Source organism: Acanthochromis polyacanthus, chromosome 4, assembly GCF_021347895.1.
Source record: "Acanthochromis polyacanthus isolate Apoly-LR-REF ecotype Palm Island chromosome 4, KAUST_Apoly_ChrSc, whole genome shotgun sequence".
In the NCBI taxonomy this organism is placed as follows: Eukaryota; Metazoa; Chordata; class Actinopteri; family Pomacentridae; genus Acanthochromis; species Acanthochromis polyacanthus.
In genome coordinates, this window is record NC_067116.1 from 28,141,657 (window position 1) to 28,157,172 (window position 15,516).

Genomic DNA, 15,516 nt, shown 5'->3' on the forward strand with positions numbered 1-15,516 from the left:
CCAGCCCTGCTTCGACTGCACTCTTTGTGCTAAATGCAATGCGTAATGTTGGCTATTCTATCATATCTCAGTGTTTCTCACAGACTGAGTATTTGCTTGTGGTTGTGGGAGGTGCAGCATGACCGATGTGCCTGTAGAGACTGAGTTAAAGGGGGAAATTTGAAAGCCCAGGTTGCTTTCTGGAGCTACAATTTACAGATGTCCCCTAAATGCCTCACGTGCATCTGTAGAAACTACTAAGCAGCTGCACACAGAGAAGCATCTGGTTTCGACTCAGTTACTGCAGCGCAGCAGCTCAGACAACTGTGACCAAAAATAGCTTGAAAAGAGTGAAATAAAGTCTTCTAAAGGCAGATTTGCTCAACTTGCAACCGAGTGAATTTATCTCTCTGGGTGGCCCCCACACATACACCCTGCTTATTGTCATGTGCACCGGTGTCACCAGTGAAAATGTTTAGTTGCGCTTAGCAGATCTTTGGTTGCATAGCTGCACTCTGAAGTCCTGGATAATTGATAACAGAGGATGATTGCTATGGACTTTACCATGCCTGTGGTATTTCTTTTAGCACCGCAGCAGGTTAAAGTCCTCGCTCATCCATGAAATAGCACAAATTTTTACAGTATGCCAGTCATGTTTCACTTTCTTCCAGCACCGTCATGAGAGTGACATTTGTAGTTTTCATCAAAATTATTGAATGAAATTATTGAATGAATGAATGAAATGAATGCAGGATTTCCATTCATTCTCAGGGTGAATTGTAAGAACATTTCCAACTTTTCTTTTATGCCATCATCATCAGGTCAGAACTGTAAGAATATGTCCATCACTTTTGTTAAGAAACAAACATTTGCAAACATATTTGTAAATACTTTGCAGATACACAGAGATGGTTATCACGGTAAATGTCACATCTGCTAGACATCAGCATGTCAGCGTTGTCCTTTTGTGCATGTTTGCATGCTGACATTAGTACCTACCTCAAAGCTCCACTGTGGATACGTACAGCTCCACAGAGGTGAAGGAAGGAAATGTTTCAGTCATGTTTTTCTCTTGTCCACAGAATAGATTTCCTCCTACATTAATCACTGCAGCGGTTTACAAGGACTGCTCATAGATTGAGTTTGAACCATGCTATGAGTGCAACTCAAGGTCAGCTTCAGTTCAATTTTCCTGCTCTCCATATGCACACAACTACAGTCATTGTGTAATAACCTCTCAGAGCTGCTATCTAGAGCTCAATACTTTCATAGTACATTTCTGTCAGGGTGCATGCCTGGTGTTCAGATAGTATTATAAAGTGCTTCTGCATAGCAACAGTGTTTGCTGTTAAGGCCCCTGTAATCGTGGCTGCAGGGCCCTGACAATAAACAGTCCACACAGCTCGCTTTATCTGTGCATGTGCTTCTGTGTCCACTTTGAGACACTCCTGTGCCACGTGTCTGCCAGACAGGAATTCCAGCCACCCTGATCACTGCTGCGGGAGCCGTCCAGGGAATGTCGGCCGTCACTTAACAAACATAAGGGTCTGGCAGTTAGGAGAGGAAGACCGAACAGCAGTCGGGATGTCACCCTGCCCAGAAAATCTGCCCGGCCGCTGGTTACATGCCTGGGATTCTTTTCCCCGAGCTGCTCGTCCTGCTTTGATTTTTTTTTTTTTCAAACATTTTCCTCCACCAGACAGTGGCAAGGGAAATATTTTCCAGTCCAAAAATAAGTTGCTTTTAATTGCTTTGCCTTGCGAGCATACACTTGGTGGTCTGTGCTGCTGTAAAAATGCGCCTTTGATTGATGTTCATTAGGGGCGAAACAGGGTGGTATGCTGCTCAGCATTGCAGCGGCGTTCCATTGGAGTTACACTGTTCTGAAAACAAACCGCTCCAACCGGCCTGCACATACTTTCCCTGTGAGATCCTGCTCGGTGCTTTTGAATGAATACAGCATTATAATGCTCCAATAGGCTCAATCATCATGTGAACTTTCTGCTCCAGGCTAGGTTTGAATATCACATAATATGGGTCATGTAGGTTGTCTGAGGTAATGCAAAGCTTTGCTTTGGGAAGACAAGTTTCTCATTTTGGATAATAAGAAGGTTAGCGATGCATTAAACTACAAATTTGCACCTCTTTGAAAGAGCAGACTTGTCTAGATCGTTGTGACCTCATGACGCCACGACTTGTAAATGATCTACTGCTACATGATAACATGCATTGAAAAGCACTCTGTTTAACTTTCATTGTCAAATCATGTTGTGCCAGCAGAAGAAAAGCTGTTTTACTTCCAGACAGTGACACAGCAGGTCAGAACATGTGGCACTAGCAACAGAAACAGACCTGCTGACATTAGACGTTCTTGCAAATCCTGTGATTATGGCAGTTATGCTTGCAGACACACCTCTGCATTGTAAAGAATACAAATGTAACGTGCAGCATTCCTTCTTTGGAAGTTTGTGTGCATTTTTTCCTCTGCTATTTTAACTGTAACAATAACTGCCAGTCTCACGTGTTGACGCTCATCTGTTGCTGAGCGTCCGTAGCGATGAGCTAAACATGTGCCTCTATGCATGAGTGACTCCACCACATAAGACATGCAGTCCTGATTCTTGCACCACAGCGTCACACCCTGTTCATGGTGGAGTCAGTCCTGGTACAGTGGTCTAGACTGAACATAGACACATGGTCTCAAGGTGGTCAGATGCTCCCAGAGCTGCACCGTGCTGCATTGTGCACAAATGCCACATATTCATATAGGAACTGAGTTGACCTCCATAATCAGATGGGCTTGTCCCAACATCAAAGACCATTGCTCCTGCAGTTTGACAATCTTTTATTTCAGTTTCATAATTAGCAAGCTGGCATATTAAAATAGTTAGCATGCACCAGAGTTACCATCAGTCTCGTTTCCACTTCTCCCTTTCCCCATCCATCACCCCTCCACCCTGCAGAAGCATTTTACTACTTATGTTTTTTTTTTGTTTTTTTTTTAATGCTCTACTCCTATCTGTTCTGTGTAAGCCCAGCCTTCAGTTCAGCCCAGTTCAAAAAATAGAGTCCCAAAATCTCTTTTGCATGACTGTTGGTTGCAGCTGAGTCCCTAATGGCTTCCCAGTTGTGCCTAAGATGGCATACATTTTTATTTTACATACAGTGCTGTGAGAGCAAACTATTTATTTTTGCTTTTTTTTTAAATGAGACACATAAGATAAAGTGATTTCCATGACATATTGTGATTTTAAGCTTGGACTTAGTTAATTTTCCAGGCTGAACAACATATCACAGACAGTTCAAAGACAAATGTTCAAAATCTGATCTCCTCTCTTCTTTCACAATTTCTAGATCTGATAAATTGTGTCATTTTAGTGATGTTGTGAAGATAACATGCCTTTAAAACCCACTAATGAGTTTTGAGGTTTCGAGGCCAAGCTATTCAATCATGTCCATGTGTCTGCAGGGGTTTGCATAGAACACTCTGCAGACGTCAACGTCTAGCCCTAAATTTGCAACTGCATGGAGACTGTATGTACTGCTGGAGAGCCAACTTGTGCATGCAAAGACAGAATACAATGCATGCTTGTTTTAAAGACAGGCTGTGTGAGGACATTCCAATTTGTAGATTTGTAGAGATTCTGCAAACATTGAGATATACAACATATGTAATTTTGAAATATTATATTTACTATTTTTACAGATTAAAAAAATAATCTAAGGTTCATACAGAAATTCATGTGGAATTCCAGCTATTATTGAACTTGCATGTCCAGCAAACTGAAAACAAATGATTGCATTCAACAGAAAAGCACTGAAACTTTCCCTTGTGCTCTGCAAATGTGCACTTTGCCTGTGACCCTTGTGCAAAGTTGGGTGAGGTGCATGTTTGGGATTCTTTCTCAGTTAATAATACCTGCTTCATTGCTCTGAATCTCGCTCTGTATGCACACTCGCCGGTCATAACGTGTAAGGCTAAAGGGCAGATTACTAATGCGTCAAGACTGCAGGCTCACAATCAGGTGGCTTCCACACAGGGAGATGTCATGAGACAAAAGCTGTAACCACTTGAGGAGCCTCCCTATAAGGACACTTTGGGCATGGCGTCCACCCAGATCAATCTTACGTCTGCAGCCTTCTCCTCTGCCTCCCCCACGGCTGCTCATTATGTGCAGTTCAGTGCTTGCTCAGCTCTGGGGTGCTCCAAAGTTCACAGGAAGAAGAAAAGGGAGGTGTGGGGTGGGAGAGTGATTCCTGTTACTGAGGTCGGAAGGCTGTGTTTTTTTCCCATCCATCCCCGCCTTTCACTGTCTCTCTTTCTGTCTTTTGTTCGTCGCGATAAGCGGTCAGGTGGCAGCAGGGAAGAAGTCTCCTTATCACCTACTGGCACCTTCTCTCACTGCGAGGCGTGTGCTGATTAGATCAACCTCTTTAACTTCACGAACCTAAAGCCCGCTTTCATTTTCCTACTATTCAAACTCTTATTTTGCTGACGCAGTCTACCCTGTGTTCTCATGCTACAAATCTGTCTTGCAACATTATATGCATATAGAAACACTTTTTGAGCCCTTTGTTTTGGGCTTTCTTTGAGGGGAAAAATTGTCTAAAATCACAGATTTTTTTCCGGCATGCATCCATCTTCCCTCACAGAGCCTTCAGAAGATGATCATTCTACAGTGATCAAGGTGATTTTGATGAGTTGCATTGAATATAAAAAAATAATAAAAAAGGCAGAAACAAGCAAATTCATCCAAACTGTATTTTTGCTTTGGATTGCGTCCAGTTCAGGACGTAGAGAGCTTTGAGGTGATGATTGTGTATGATCAAATAACTGATGTTGCACTTGCGTTTACAACCAATTTCTTGCGATGTCACTGTTGCATATACGCACATAGCCGAATAACCCAAATGTCTACTTGGTTCCCACTCAAATGGTAGAAAAGACAACAATGCTATTGGTATTTCCATTTAAGCATTGAAACATCCTGCAGTTTGCTCAAAACCTAAATTGAAACGAGAATTCAGTTATTATTATACATTTGTTTATTATGATATTAATAGTAAGCTGACTGATTAACGAGGCAATGTCGTGTTGAAGTGAGTAAACTGACGCTGCTCAGGAAGTAGAACAGTTTGTGGTAAAAGTCATGTCAAACAGCCATTTTTTAAAAAAGTTTGTATAAAATGAGTAAATACTTTAATACGTATGCACACTATGACACAACTATAAGATGTTTGTAGCACTGTAATGTTAAAGGCTGCAGTCTTCAGGTCATCTGCTTGATTTTGTTTTTCAGTTTGCTCTCCTGAATTCTGAATTAGTCAGAAAATCAACAGATTAAAAGTTTCTAGCAAACCCCTTAACAAAGTGGGAAAAGTGTATTAAAATGCAACAAGGATAGTTTATATATTTTAAAACACATAGCAACTAAAGCAACTCTTTTTCTTCATATTGTGTAATTGTTCTCTGAAATTGGCAACAGCTTTGAATTTGATGAAAATGCAGCCAAGTTCATGTCACAGTATGGGGAGTGTGTCAGTCGAAATGAGCCATGTTTCAGTTACTATTTTGATCCCTGTTTCATTGTCTGAAGACAGAAACAGAAATATATGCATATGGAAACAGTGTCAATGGGAAATCGGCTGTATTACAATATATGTGAGCACAGAGAGCAGGAGAGAAGGAAACAGGTGTAAAATGTTTTCATTTTGTGATCATTGAAAATAAATTCAGACTTTCAAAGCCTTGGATCTTTGGACAGTTATTCACTAAACCAAAACTCTGCTGCTGCCGCAACCATCTAAAATTGTATCACTGAGTGCAGCTGACCAGTGACTGGAGCCCTAAAAAACATGACATGACATTTACACAGTGATACTGAAGAAACACATTTGGTAATGAAGTAAAAACAAATGTTGAATAAAGATGGATGTGGACACATTTTTAGCATCAACGTCATTGATTATTTCGACTAACGCTGAAAGCTCTGAATAGTAGCTTTTCATGTTTACTTAGAATTCATTGATGCTAATCATTCTAGCCGGCAGAGTGGACTCATTGTGGCCCATTGCTGTCATCCAGAGATGATGCACAGATTTTTTTTCTTTCCGTGACTGATCAACTGATTGAAGAGCAGGCACTAACTCAGTCAAACAAGGTTTTCTTTGGGTAATTACAGCTCGACCAAATCCTTCCTAGAGCCTTGTATGAAAAGCCTGTTAAAACTGTGCCTGTAAAGTGGTGCTAGTTCTGATGAACAATAACACTGTAAGAGGTGGTGCTGGACAGGAGATTTCATTGTAAAATTACTAGATTTTGTAAGAAAATGTACACTCAGCAACCAGCTGCTGGTGACTTGATGAGGGAATCTTCCCTTGAGACAGAATTATTGAGAAAAATGACACTAGAAAACTTTAGCATTCCTGTAAAGTTAAATGTGTGTGTGTTAGGAGGTGGGGATTAGTTACATATGTGAGCGTGGGGAAGTGGGGTAGAGGTGAGAGCATTCTCTGCAAATAACCTTGGAGGAAGTGCATGAAAACATCATCTGTCTGTGTAATGGTAAGTCAGGGGAGGAAGAGATGCTGATGTTTATCCTAAAGCAGTGGACCATGTCAAAAAAGAAAGAAAGCATGCTGGCCTCATTGACTGACATGTCGTTTAGCCTCGGTTGCCCTTTACACAGCACAGCTTGTATCCCATATTACTGGTTTTGAAGCTAATTGTGAAGCGAGCAGAATGTGATGAGCTGATCAGGGCGTGCTGCAATCGGAGGTGGAATGAGAGGAATTTTCTTCAGCCAGTTTATAGTAAAGAGAAAAGGCTGATTTTCATGCAACCTGTGTAGTGTAACCACATGCACCAATTTCTGCTTGCTCTTGAATGACAGGGTGGTGCAGTTAGTTGGAGTGTAAATGCTGGATTATTGCAACAATGAGAGCTGTGACTTGGTTGTTTGGCTCCATGTGAGAGCAGCAGGCTAAAGGTGGTGTGAGAATGAGGGGCTGTGGGTTTACTGAATTCCTATCCGGTGAGCGGAGCATTGGTTTCTGTCTAGACAAAGCTCAGTTGTCGGGGAGACCCGTGCAGATCCAGGACTGCCCCGGGCTCCAGGAAGTGTTGGTGGGAGAGGAGAGTGTTTTTTTTTTTTGTTTTTGTTTTTTCCCCCGTCCCGCTCACTTTTCCATCCTTGGGGGATTTCAACGAATGCAGTCTATGCTGAGAGTGGGATTTTTTGTGTGTGTGTTGGCTGTGGGAGTTTTTCTCCCATGATAGGGTGGAGACAGCGTGGTGCATTCGTGCAGTGATATCAACAACATAAAAAAATCTCACTGCTTTCATGTCTCCCACTCAGCAGGAAATAGCAGCCTGGCCCACCTTGCATGCAGAACAAGCACAGATGCACACCCTGCCACACACACTCACTCACACACTCACTCACTCCCTTGTGTAAGATTTGGAGTAGAATCCATCTCATTAGCAACTTTTTCCACTTCCAGACGCCACACCACAAAAGCAGATCTGTGCACTCTGCTCGTGGAGCCACTTTGTTTGACTCTATTGTCTCTGAGTGATTGTGTGCAGCAAGATAAGGAGAAACAAGCAGCGTGACCGTTCACACAGCGTCAGATCAGGGAGCAGACAGGGCTGACTAAGGGTTCATTAACTGTTACACTCAGCCGTGCCCCGAGGGCTCTTTCTTGGAGCCGTGTACACCGTCCCACTGGAGTCGAGACAGTTCCTTGTCTTTAGAGGATTTGCTGTGTTGACAGCAGAGTTATTAGGTGTTTCCAGTATCTAAGTGTCTGGAAAAAGACAGAAATAACCCAGTGGAACCCCCATCCCAATTTGCATTCTTCCCCGGTCTGCTCACTTGTTCATCATGGGGTCACACCTTTTACAAAAGTCACAATTTATCTTACAGTTTGACAGCCAGGAGTTTCATTGTGACTGTTTATGGTGCTTAAAAACTAATTCACATCTCACGGGCAGCCACCAGATTGTTACTAATGTGCACTCAAGATGGGCAACTAATTTTCAAAACCGTACATTTTTACAATTTTCTGAACAGGAAAATCAGTTCACCAAAGTCATTATGGCTCATCTTCTGGAATCCACAAATGTATGTACATTTGATAACGATACATAGATAAGTTGTTAAGATATTTCAGTCTGGACGAAAGTAGCGGACTGAGAGATGGAAAATAAAGGGAAAGAAAACACAAAAGAAAAGGTTTTATCATGAGAGCTGCCTCCAAAGCGTCTTATTTTTCATGCAACAGGTTTGCATGATTGCCCCCACCCACATTCATCAGTATGACGGTATCATGGTATTAATAGAAGCAGCTGGTGGCACATTGCATTGCATATGGCCGTCCAGATTTAGCTCCAGACATGGTGGAGCAGATTCTTTGTGTCAGTTGTTTCCTCTGTATGCATCAAATATGAAGCCAAACCGAGAGGTTTTTTTTGGAAAACATTTAAAGCGGAGCAGGGAGGAAACTGAGCACATGTATGATGATGTGTAGCAGAAGAGAGTAGCACCTGGTTTAGGGGCTTTTTGGCTTCTTGTCTTCCACTGAATTGTGAGCTCATGAAAGAAAAGTTGCCCGAAACTTCAAAGGGATCCCTAATCTGTGGATGTTATTCACTGTACCTCTCTGCAGGGAAAGGAGGGAGGGCTGTAGATGAACTTATTTCTCTAGGAATGAGAAGCACATTACTCACAGCTTTGAACTTTTTAACGGCTGTGACTGTCTGCAGGCTGTCCGACTGGACACACACACACAAAAACACTAATGCACACTCTCAAAAGAACCTGTTTTTTTTTCTGCACATGGGGCCCAGGTGGGAATAAAAGGACTGGATGACAGAAACCGGAGTGAGAATCTGTTGTCCCACAGCTGACCTTACCTTCAGCAAAGGTGTTGCATGCCACTACAGCTCAGGGGAAAGGCGCGCATTGGGAGAAACTCACAACCTGTGACTCAACGGTTTGGAACCCACATCTCCTGTTCCTGTCTGCAGTGCAAACACCAACACCTTCTGTGCTTCTTTTCATGTCGGCAAACTTCACTCAGCTATGTGTTCAAAGCATTTTTAGACAGCACGAGTGACGCCTTTAAAGATCTGTCACCACGGCGGCACATAATCGATGATGTTCCCGGCACAAAACAAAATGTTCGTCATACAGTTTGTCTCCACCAAGAGACACTGTGTTTGTTTCCTCTTTGGGAGGCCTCTGTCTCTTTCCTCTGCACGCCTGACTGGACAGTCTGGCTCCTAGATAGCATCAGGCTGTCTGAGATTAACACTATGAGGGTGCAGTTAAACTTGTCAAAGCTGTGGACTCCCGTCCCGGCTGCCTCTGTTCTGCACAATGCACAAATAGCCGTTGTGAGTGTGGCACAATACTGATAGCCTGTCTGCATTGTCACCGTGCCTCTCAACTGTGCGTAAGCCTCAGAGCTTATTGTCGAGGCAGCCACAGATCCTGGCCCAGGAGCTGGACTGTGGAGCCTGCCGGTGTTGTTGCCAGGCAGTTTAGCAGTGTAACACACTGATAACGGAGCTGTTCTGTGTCCCCTGGCACAACATTTTTGGAACTAGGCAGCTGATAACAAATCATTCAGGCTGCAGCCCAAAGTCCTGCCTTCTGTTGTGTCAAACACTGGAGGACACGGTGAATGAAATGCGCCATGGTTTCTTTGTGATGTCTGCTTTGCACTATGGACAGCATAAAAGCAAATACTTGTTGAAGTTTACGTTGCCATTGGTAAACCCGCTCAGATATATTGTTCCTCTAGAATCCAAGCAGTTTCTGGTTGTTGTTGTTTCTGCTGTCACGTTTTTGTTCAGTGTGTTCATTTCTTCAAGGCAATATAAAGTAATTATCTCTAAGAAACAGTAGAACTATGGCTAGAAGTAGAGAAAACTCAGAAATGTCTTCTGCATAGCAAAGTTTAATGCCACAAATCATTAAAAGCAAACCAAAAAAATAAAGTTTGATTTCTTTGGTTAGTTATTAATTGGACAAACAAGGAATCAACATGTACAGCATTTTTCCACGCGTCCACAGTTGTGAACAATATTGGACAAAATGGTGGCTTTCTTTCGGTTCTTGTCTACTCTCTGCTCCGTGTAAACACAACCTGCAGTTCAGCCCAGTTCAACCAAAAAGTCCTTGAATTTTTGTCACATGACTGATGATGGCAGTTAAGGAGGTCATGGCCTTTCGGTTGTGCTGAGGAGTGCAGAATTTTTTGTTTTTAATAGAATCTGTTCAAAGCAAATGTTTACTCTGACACAAGACATGTAGAATAAAGTTTTTTCATGAAATGCGATGATTTCAAGCTTTTAAGGTTTCTGACAGAACAGGACATCACAGACGCATTGTTTAAGGATAGTTGGAAAGCAATTCTGTCTGTTTTTACAGCTTCCAGCTCTGAATGGTGTAATTGCGGTATAATAATCCTTTTTTTTAAGTCAACTTGCCTTTCAAACCTACAAGCAGGTTTTTGGGGTTAAGATTATTAATAACAGGATACTAATAGCAGAATATTATGATAACAGAACACAACTGCATCTGGAAGAGTTAGTTTTTGTAGTTTAATCTAAAAAATCTAAATGTATCTGGTGTTCATGCTCGTGTATCGTTCTGTACAGAACGTTTGGCTCAGCGTGTTTGAAACACCGCTGTGATCTAAACCGTCAGAAGTCTGCTTATGTTGATGCATTCCCAGACTGAAATTTTAGAGTTCCATGAACATTTGAGTAGTGCACTAGTCGTCTCTCAGCTGTAGCATTTAAAAGCTGGCAGACGCAAGAAATTCTCTCTTGGCTGTTTGTCCTCAGAGGTTGACATAATGCATTGTTCTTCCCACTGTCTGAGCTGTCACAGATAACTCTGATTTCCACTGATAACTCCTGTGTCAGTGCTCCGTCTGATGGACTAGATATGCAGCTACCACGCTGTCTGTGACATCAGTTTTGAAAGAACAGGCCTGGCAGCTCTGCTCAGTGGTATGACTTTTTCTGTACCTCCTGCTCCAGTTGTTGAAGCTTCAAAAGCAGATATTTAAATTCCTCAGGCCATTCTTTCCATGTGGAGCCATGATGCAGACGTAGTTCCAAAACTGATAAGTTTCTAGTGCTCAGAAATGATTTTACACATTTTATGCAGTTACACTAGTTGGAAGTTAAAGTGTACTCAGTTTTGTTTCAGTGATCAATTGCCTGTGTTCTCACTTTTGTTGCATTGAGTTTCTACTAAAGGAAACCTGTTTTTCTTACTAATGTAAGATGAAATACTCAATTTGTCAACTTAGAAATAGTGCGATTATTGAGAGCTGATACACTTTTGAATCATTTGTCACTTAGGTGATATTGCACTGTGTTATATAGTACTCAGATCTGTTGTATACTGCATGGCCATTTGACAGACTTGAAAAAGTATGAACCTGTACTTAACTGATTAGTCATTTCATCTTTAATCTATGAGAAAATACTTCAGATTGCTTGTTTTGGCCAACAAGCGACTGTATTTAGTCCTGAGCGCTGCAGGTTTAATTCAGTTTTGGTAAGTTACTAGAGTATTGGCAGTAGATCTAAGCAGTGTGTAGTGTTACACACCGCAGGGCAAAACTGGTGTCATAACTGTGCAGAACCTCCCTGCTGGCACTGTGAGAGCCCACCTGTGCAAAGCCCTGCAGCCACATCAAAGCAGCATCTCCACTGTAAGACTTCAAATATATTTTTATCAATGCTTTCAGTGTGCCACATGTTTACATTTACCACATATTAGTCCGCACGCTAGATGCAGACAGGCGCGCCACAGCTGAAGACATTGCAGACATTCTTTTGGCTAGAAGGATTTTAAAGGCTCAGTCCGCTCACTTACACACCCTGCAGTGATAAATGCTGCCTGCTTGTTGTGTTTGTTTTACTGGAGTCGGGACCTCTTTCACTCATGCATTTGTTAGACTAAGGCGTTAAAAATAAAAATGCAACTAAATCAGAGCTTAAAATAAACTTTTATGTTTTCCTTCAACACATTCAGATTTTGTTCATTCAGTGTTTATTGCAAAATATATAGCAGCAGTGGTTTTAGCATATTAAACTTTGAAGACGTAGTTCAACATGTTGGAAAATGAATTTGTTTGCCTGCCAACACCACTCCAATGTGGGTTTGTTAAATAAAAAGTTACAACTAGGAGAATGTGAACTTGGCTTAGCCCGGCTCATAAAAACCTAGTCAAAATCATGCTGGTAAGTGGACTATTTGACACTTGGACATAGAATGGGTCTTTGTTATAAGCTTGCCTCCTGACTTCATATTTAATGTACAGAGGTAAAAGTGGTGTCAATCTCCCCACTGAACAATGTGAGTGACTGCAGCTTCAATGGAAGGATACAACTCAAAGAAATCTGACCTTTTTGTGCAAAAAAGTTCCATGGTCACTGGTAATCTGATCAGATTGATTTATGACCTACAACCAGTGCAAAGTCTGCATAGTTTCTGTTTAATTTCACACCTCAGGGTTTCTTTTCAAATGTTTATTAATCCTAAGCATTTCTGATTATTTAAGGGTTTAATTTAGCGGTACATAAAAAAATGACAGAAATCTTTTAGCAGAATGTGTAAAATGAAAGGGGGTTTCGTTAAATGCCCTGTTTTTTTTAGTCCAACTGTCGAAATTAAAAAACACTGAGTTTACTATCAGATAAAACCAAAAAGTAGTAAAAGTAAGATGTTGAAAATTTAGATGTTTGTCAGGATTGTCATTTAAAAATGATAACAGTGCCTTATGGGTGGTCAGTGGGCTGAACATGACGAATTGCAATGCATTGTAGTTAAGCTTCGGTTCAATAGTTACTGTCTAATCGATTTACAACATGTATTAGAGCACTATTAAAGGAGATAGTATAAACACTGTGACTGTTACACAAGGAAGCTGGCATGAATTTATCAAAAAAACTGACTCAGCAATTCAAACTCTGTGTCAAATGTGGTGGCTGGCCTCTGTCTTAAAAGACCTTAAATATCCTTTAAATTTGCTAATTCCGTTGTTTTAAATCACAATTTTTCTTTGAAAACAATGCATTTTCTGCCCCGTTTATGAATCGCTGTCAGTGACATTGTAGTAGGTCATGGTGACAGAGTGCCCTCTACTCTACTAAGCATGCAGGTCAACTTTCACTGCTGCTTTTACCATTACATCAGTCATACCAGGACAGGTATGGGTGCGCTTTATGTTTTGCACACAGTGCCTCAGTTTGTTTTTTTTCCACCAAGATGAATGTCAGCTTTTTCTGGCTTATTGTGAATGTTGATAATTTAAAACAAGAGTCTAGAACCAAAAGCATCGCTGCTTTATTCTTCCACAGCCTGTCTTCTTTCACTAGTGACACGAAAACGTCCAAAATACACATGTAGGTGGCAATGTTACATCACTTTGTCTATAGGATATTCATGCAAATTAGTGCTAGTATGCCACCAAATCAAGAAATTGAACCTGAATCTAAGCAGTGTTCAAGTATCTACTGAAAATGTAATTAGAACACACATATGCGAACTTTGACCATATAAAATATGCAGACACGCAATGCAAAAAGATACTGTTTTAATGTAGTAAACCACTTGGGAATGGTTCATGATGATACACAGTAGTTATTATTTTTAACTTTCATCTGTATCATCTTGCCTTAAATATCACAAAAGATGATCTTTTGGGCTACAAATATGTCATGGTTCAGCAATGTTAACCGTTGACTGTGATCAAGCGCTTTGAGGTTTGCAATCTGCATAAGTGCCACTTTCAAGACTCCATAGTAGCAGCCAGCGTCACTCAGTGCAGATGTTGGGGAGGGTTGGATCACTAACTTACCCTGCTGTGACGCAGCTCTCCCATTTCTCAGCGTCCACTTATGCCTGGCCAGTGCTGCTGTGGACTTACAAACTGCAGCTGTGTTAAAAAGAAAAGTACAATGTCAAGTGCTGTGTTCCCTGGAACAATGAGTGCACAGGTCAAGTAAGCAAAACCTGCGAAAGCACATCGATGTACACTGGTGTGACAGTAAATGCATTGCTTCTGGTTTCAATGTCAGCATGCAGTCTTTATGAAAGCCTACCCTTAGCAAATTTGTTGCAAAAGTCGTGCACTCTTCTCATAGCAGAGACTCCTTTCTGTTTCCTTTGGTGACTTTCGTATGTGAGCAGCTCTATTTTTTGAAAGCTTCCACCCCATATTTAATCATTTATGCTTTGGAGCATAACTGGCGATCCTGCTTCCTATGGAGGAAGGCGAAGGGAGTGGGTGGGGGGATTAGAGGGATGCATGGGTGTCGTCTCCTTTCTGAGGTTGGTTCTGCAGTTGCCCATGTTTCATTTCCCTTCCGTTTCAGCATGTTCCCCTCCTCCACAATATGCTGCACAAGAGCACAGAGCAAGCATTTGCTGCACCACATGCCAAAGATTTATTTATTTTTTGTCAGTCCATAGGACACTTTTGTTGTGTTTTGTTCATTTATTCTAGCTGCAAGATCTGCAAATCATCACAGCTGAACAATTGTTTAACACACACAGGGCATTCTAATTTATTGCTCAGCAGTGTGTGTGCTACTTTAAAACTGAACACAAGATGTTCTGTTACTCTTGCATTAGTGGATGTTCCTCGTTCGTCTAGGAAATTATGTTTGTGCAGAAGACAGAAGGGAGACGTCAGGTTCAGCTGAAATACTGCTTCCCCTTTGAGTTCTGCACAGCAGTTGGCCGGAGTAGAGGCAGAAAATAGCAACTGTGCATGCTCTCCTTCAAGTAGTTCAGCGAGTGACGTAATGAACCAGTAAAAGCAAACCATTGTATCCTGGAAGTGGAATTGCGAAACAGGAGTCAGTTAGATTGGGTCACAGCTTCTACGCAAATCGACTCAATTCCAGATAAGTCAACTGTCATTTCTGAGAAGTTGCACAGCTCTGAAGATGAGAAATTTCTGCTTCAACATCTTTACACACAATAGTTTTTTCCCCGTCATGTTGTGTAAAGCTGTTCCCCACACATGCTGCAAAAAAAGGAAAAGATGTGCTTTGATCTTTTTTTCTTATTTTTATTTCTAATATCCGTCAGTCTCCCACCCACTGACTGGATTATCTGAACAAATGTTAGATTGAATTCTGCAGTATTTTGTGTAGACCTCACATCTATTTGTTACCGACATTTCTCGGTTAAAGGTTCACTTATCCTCTGAAATTTCTACCAAATAGATTGCTACAAAAACAACGTGTTATAATTTCCACATGATGAATCCTGATTACTTTGGTGATCACTTGACTTGTCCTCAGGTGCTAAGTTGGAGTAGATTTTTTTGTGATTTTGAGTAAAATGCTTGTTAATCTACTGACATTTCCATCACTATCAGATAATTACAATGTTAGTGCTATTTAGTAAATACTAGCATGCTATGAAGCTGAACTGACACAGCATTGGTAACATTACCTGCTGAATATTAGCCTGTTAGCACTGCCACTGTGAGCAT

General features: G+C 41.4%; 1 protein-coding gene across 1 annotated transcript in view; it reads left to right on the forward strand.

The window, feature by feature from the left end:
* gng12b (guanine nucleotide binding protein (G protein), gamma 12b) overlaps positions 1-15,516 on the forward strand; it is a 39,713-nt gene that overhangs the window by 20,359 nt on the left and 3,838 nt on the right. The gene's annotated exons all lie outside the window — the stretch shown is intronic.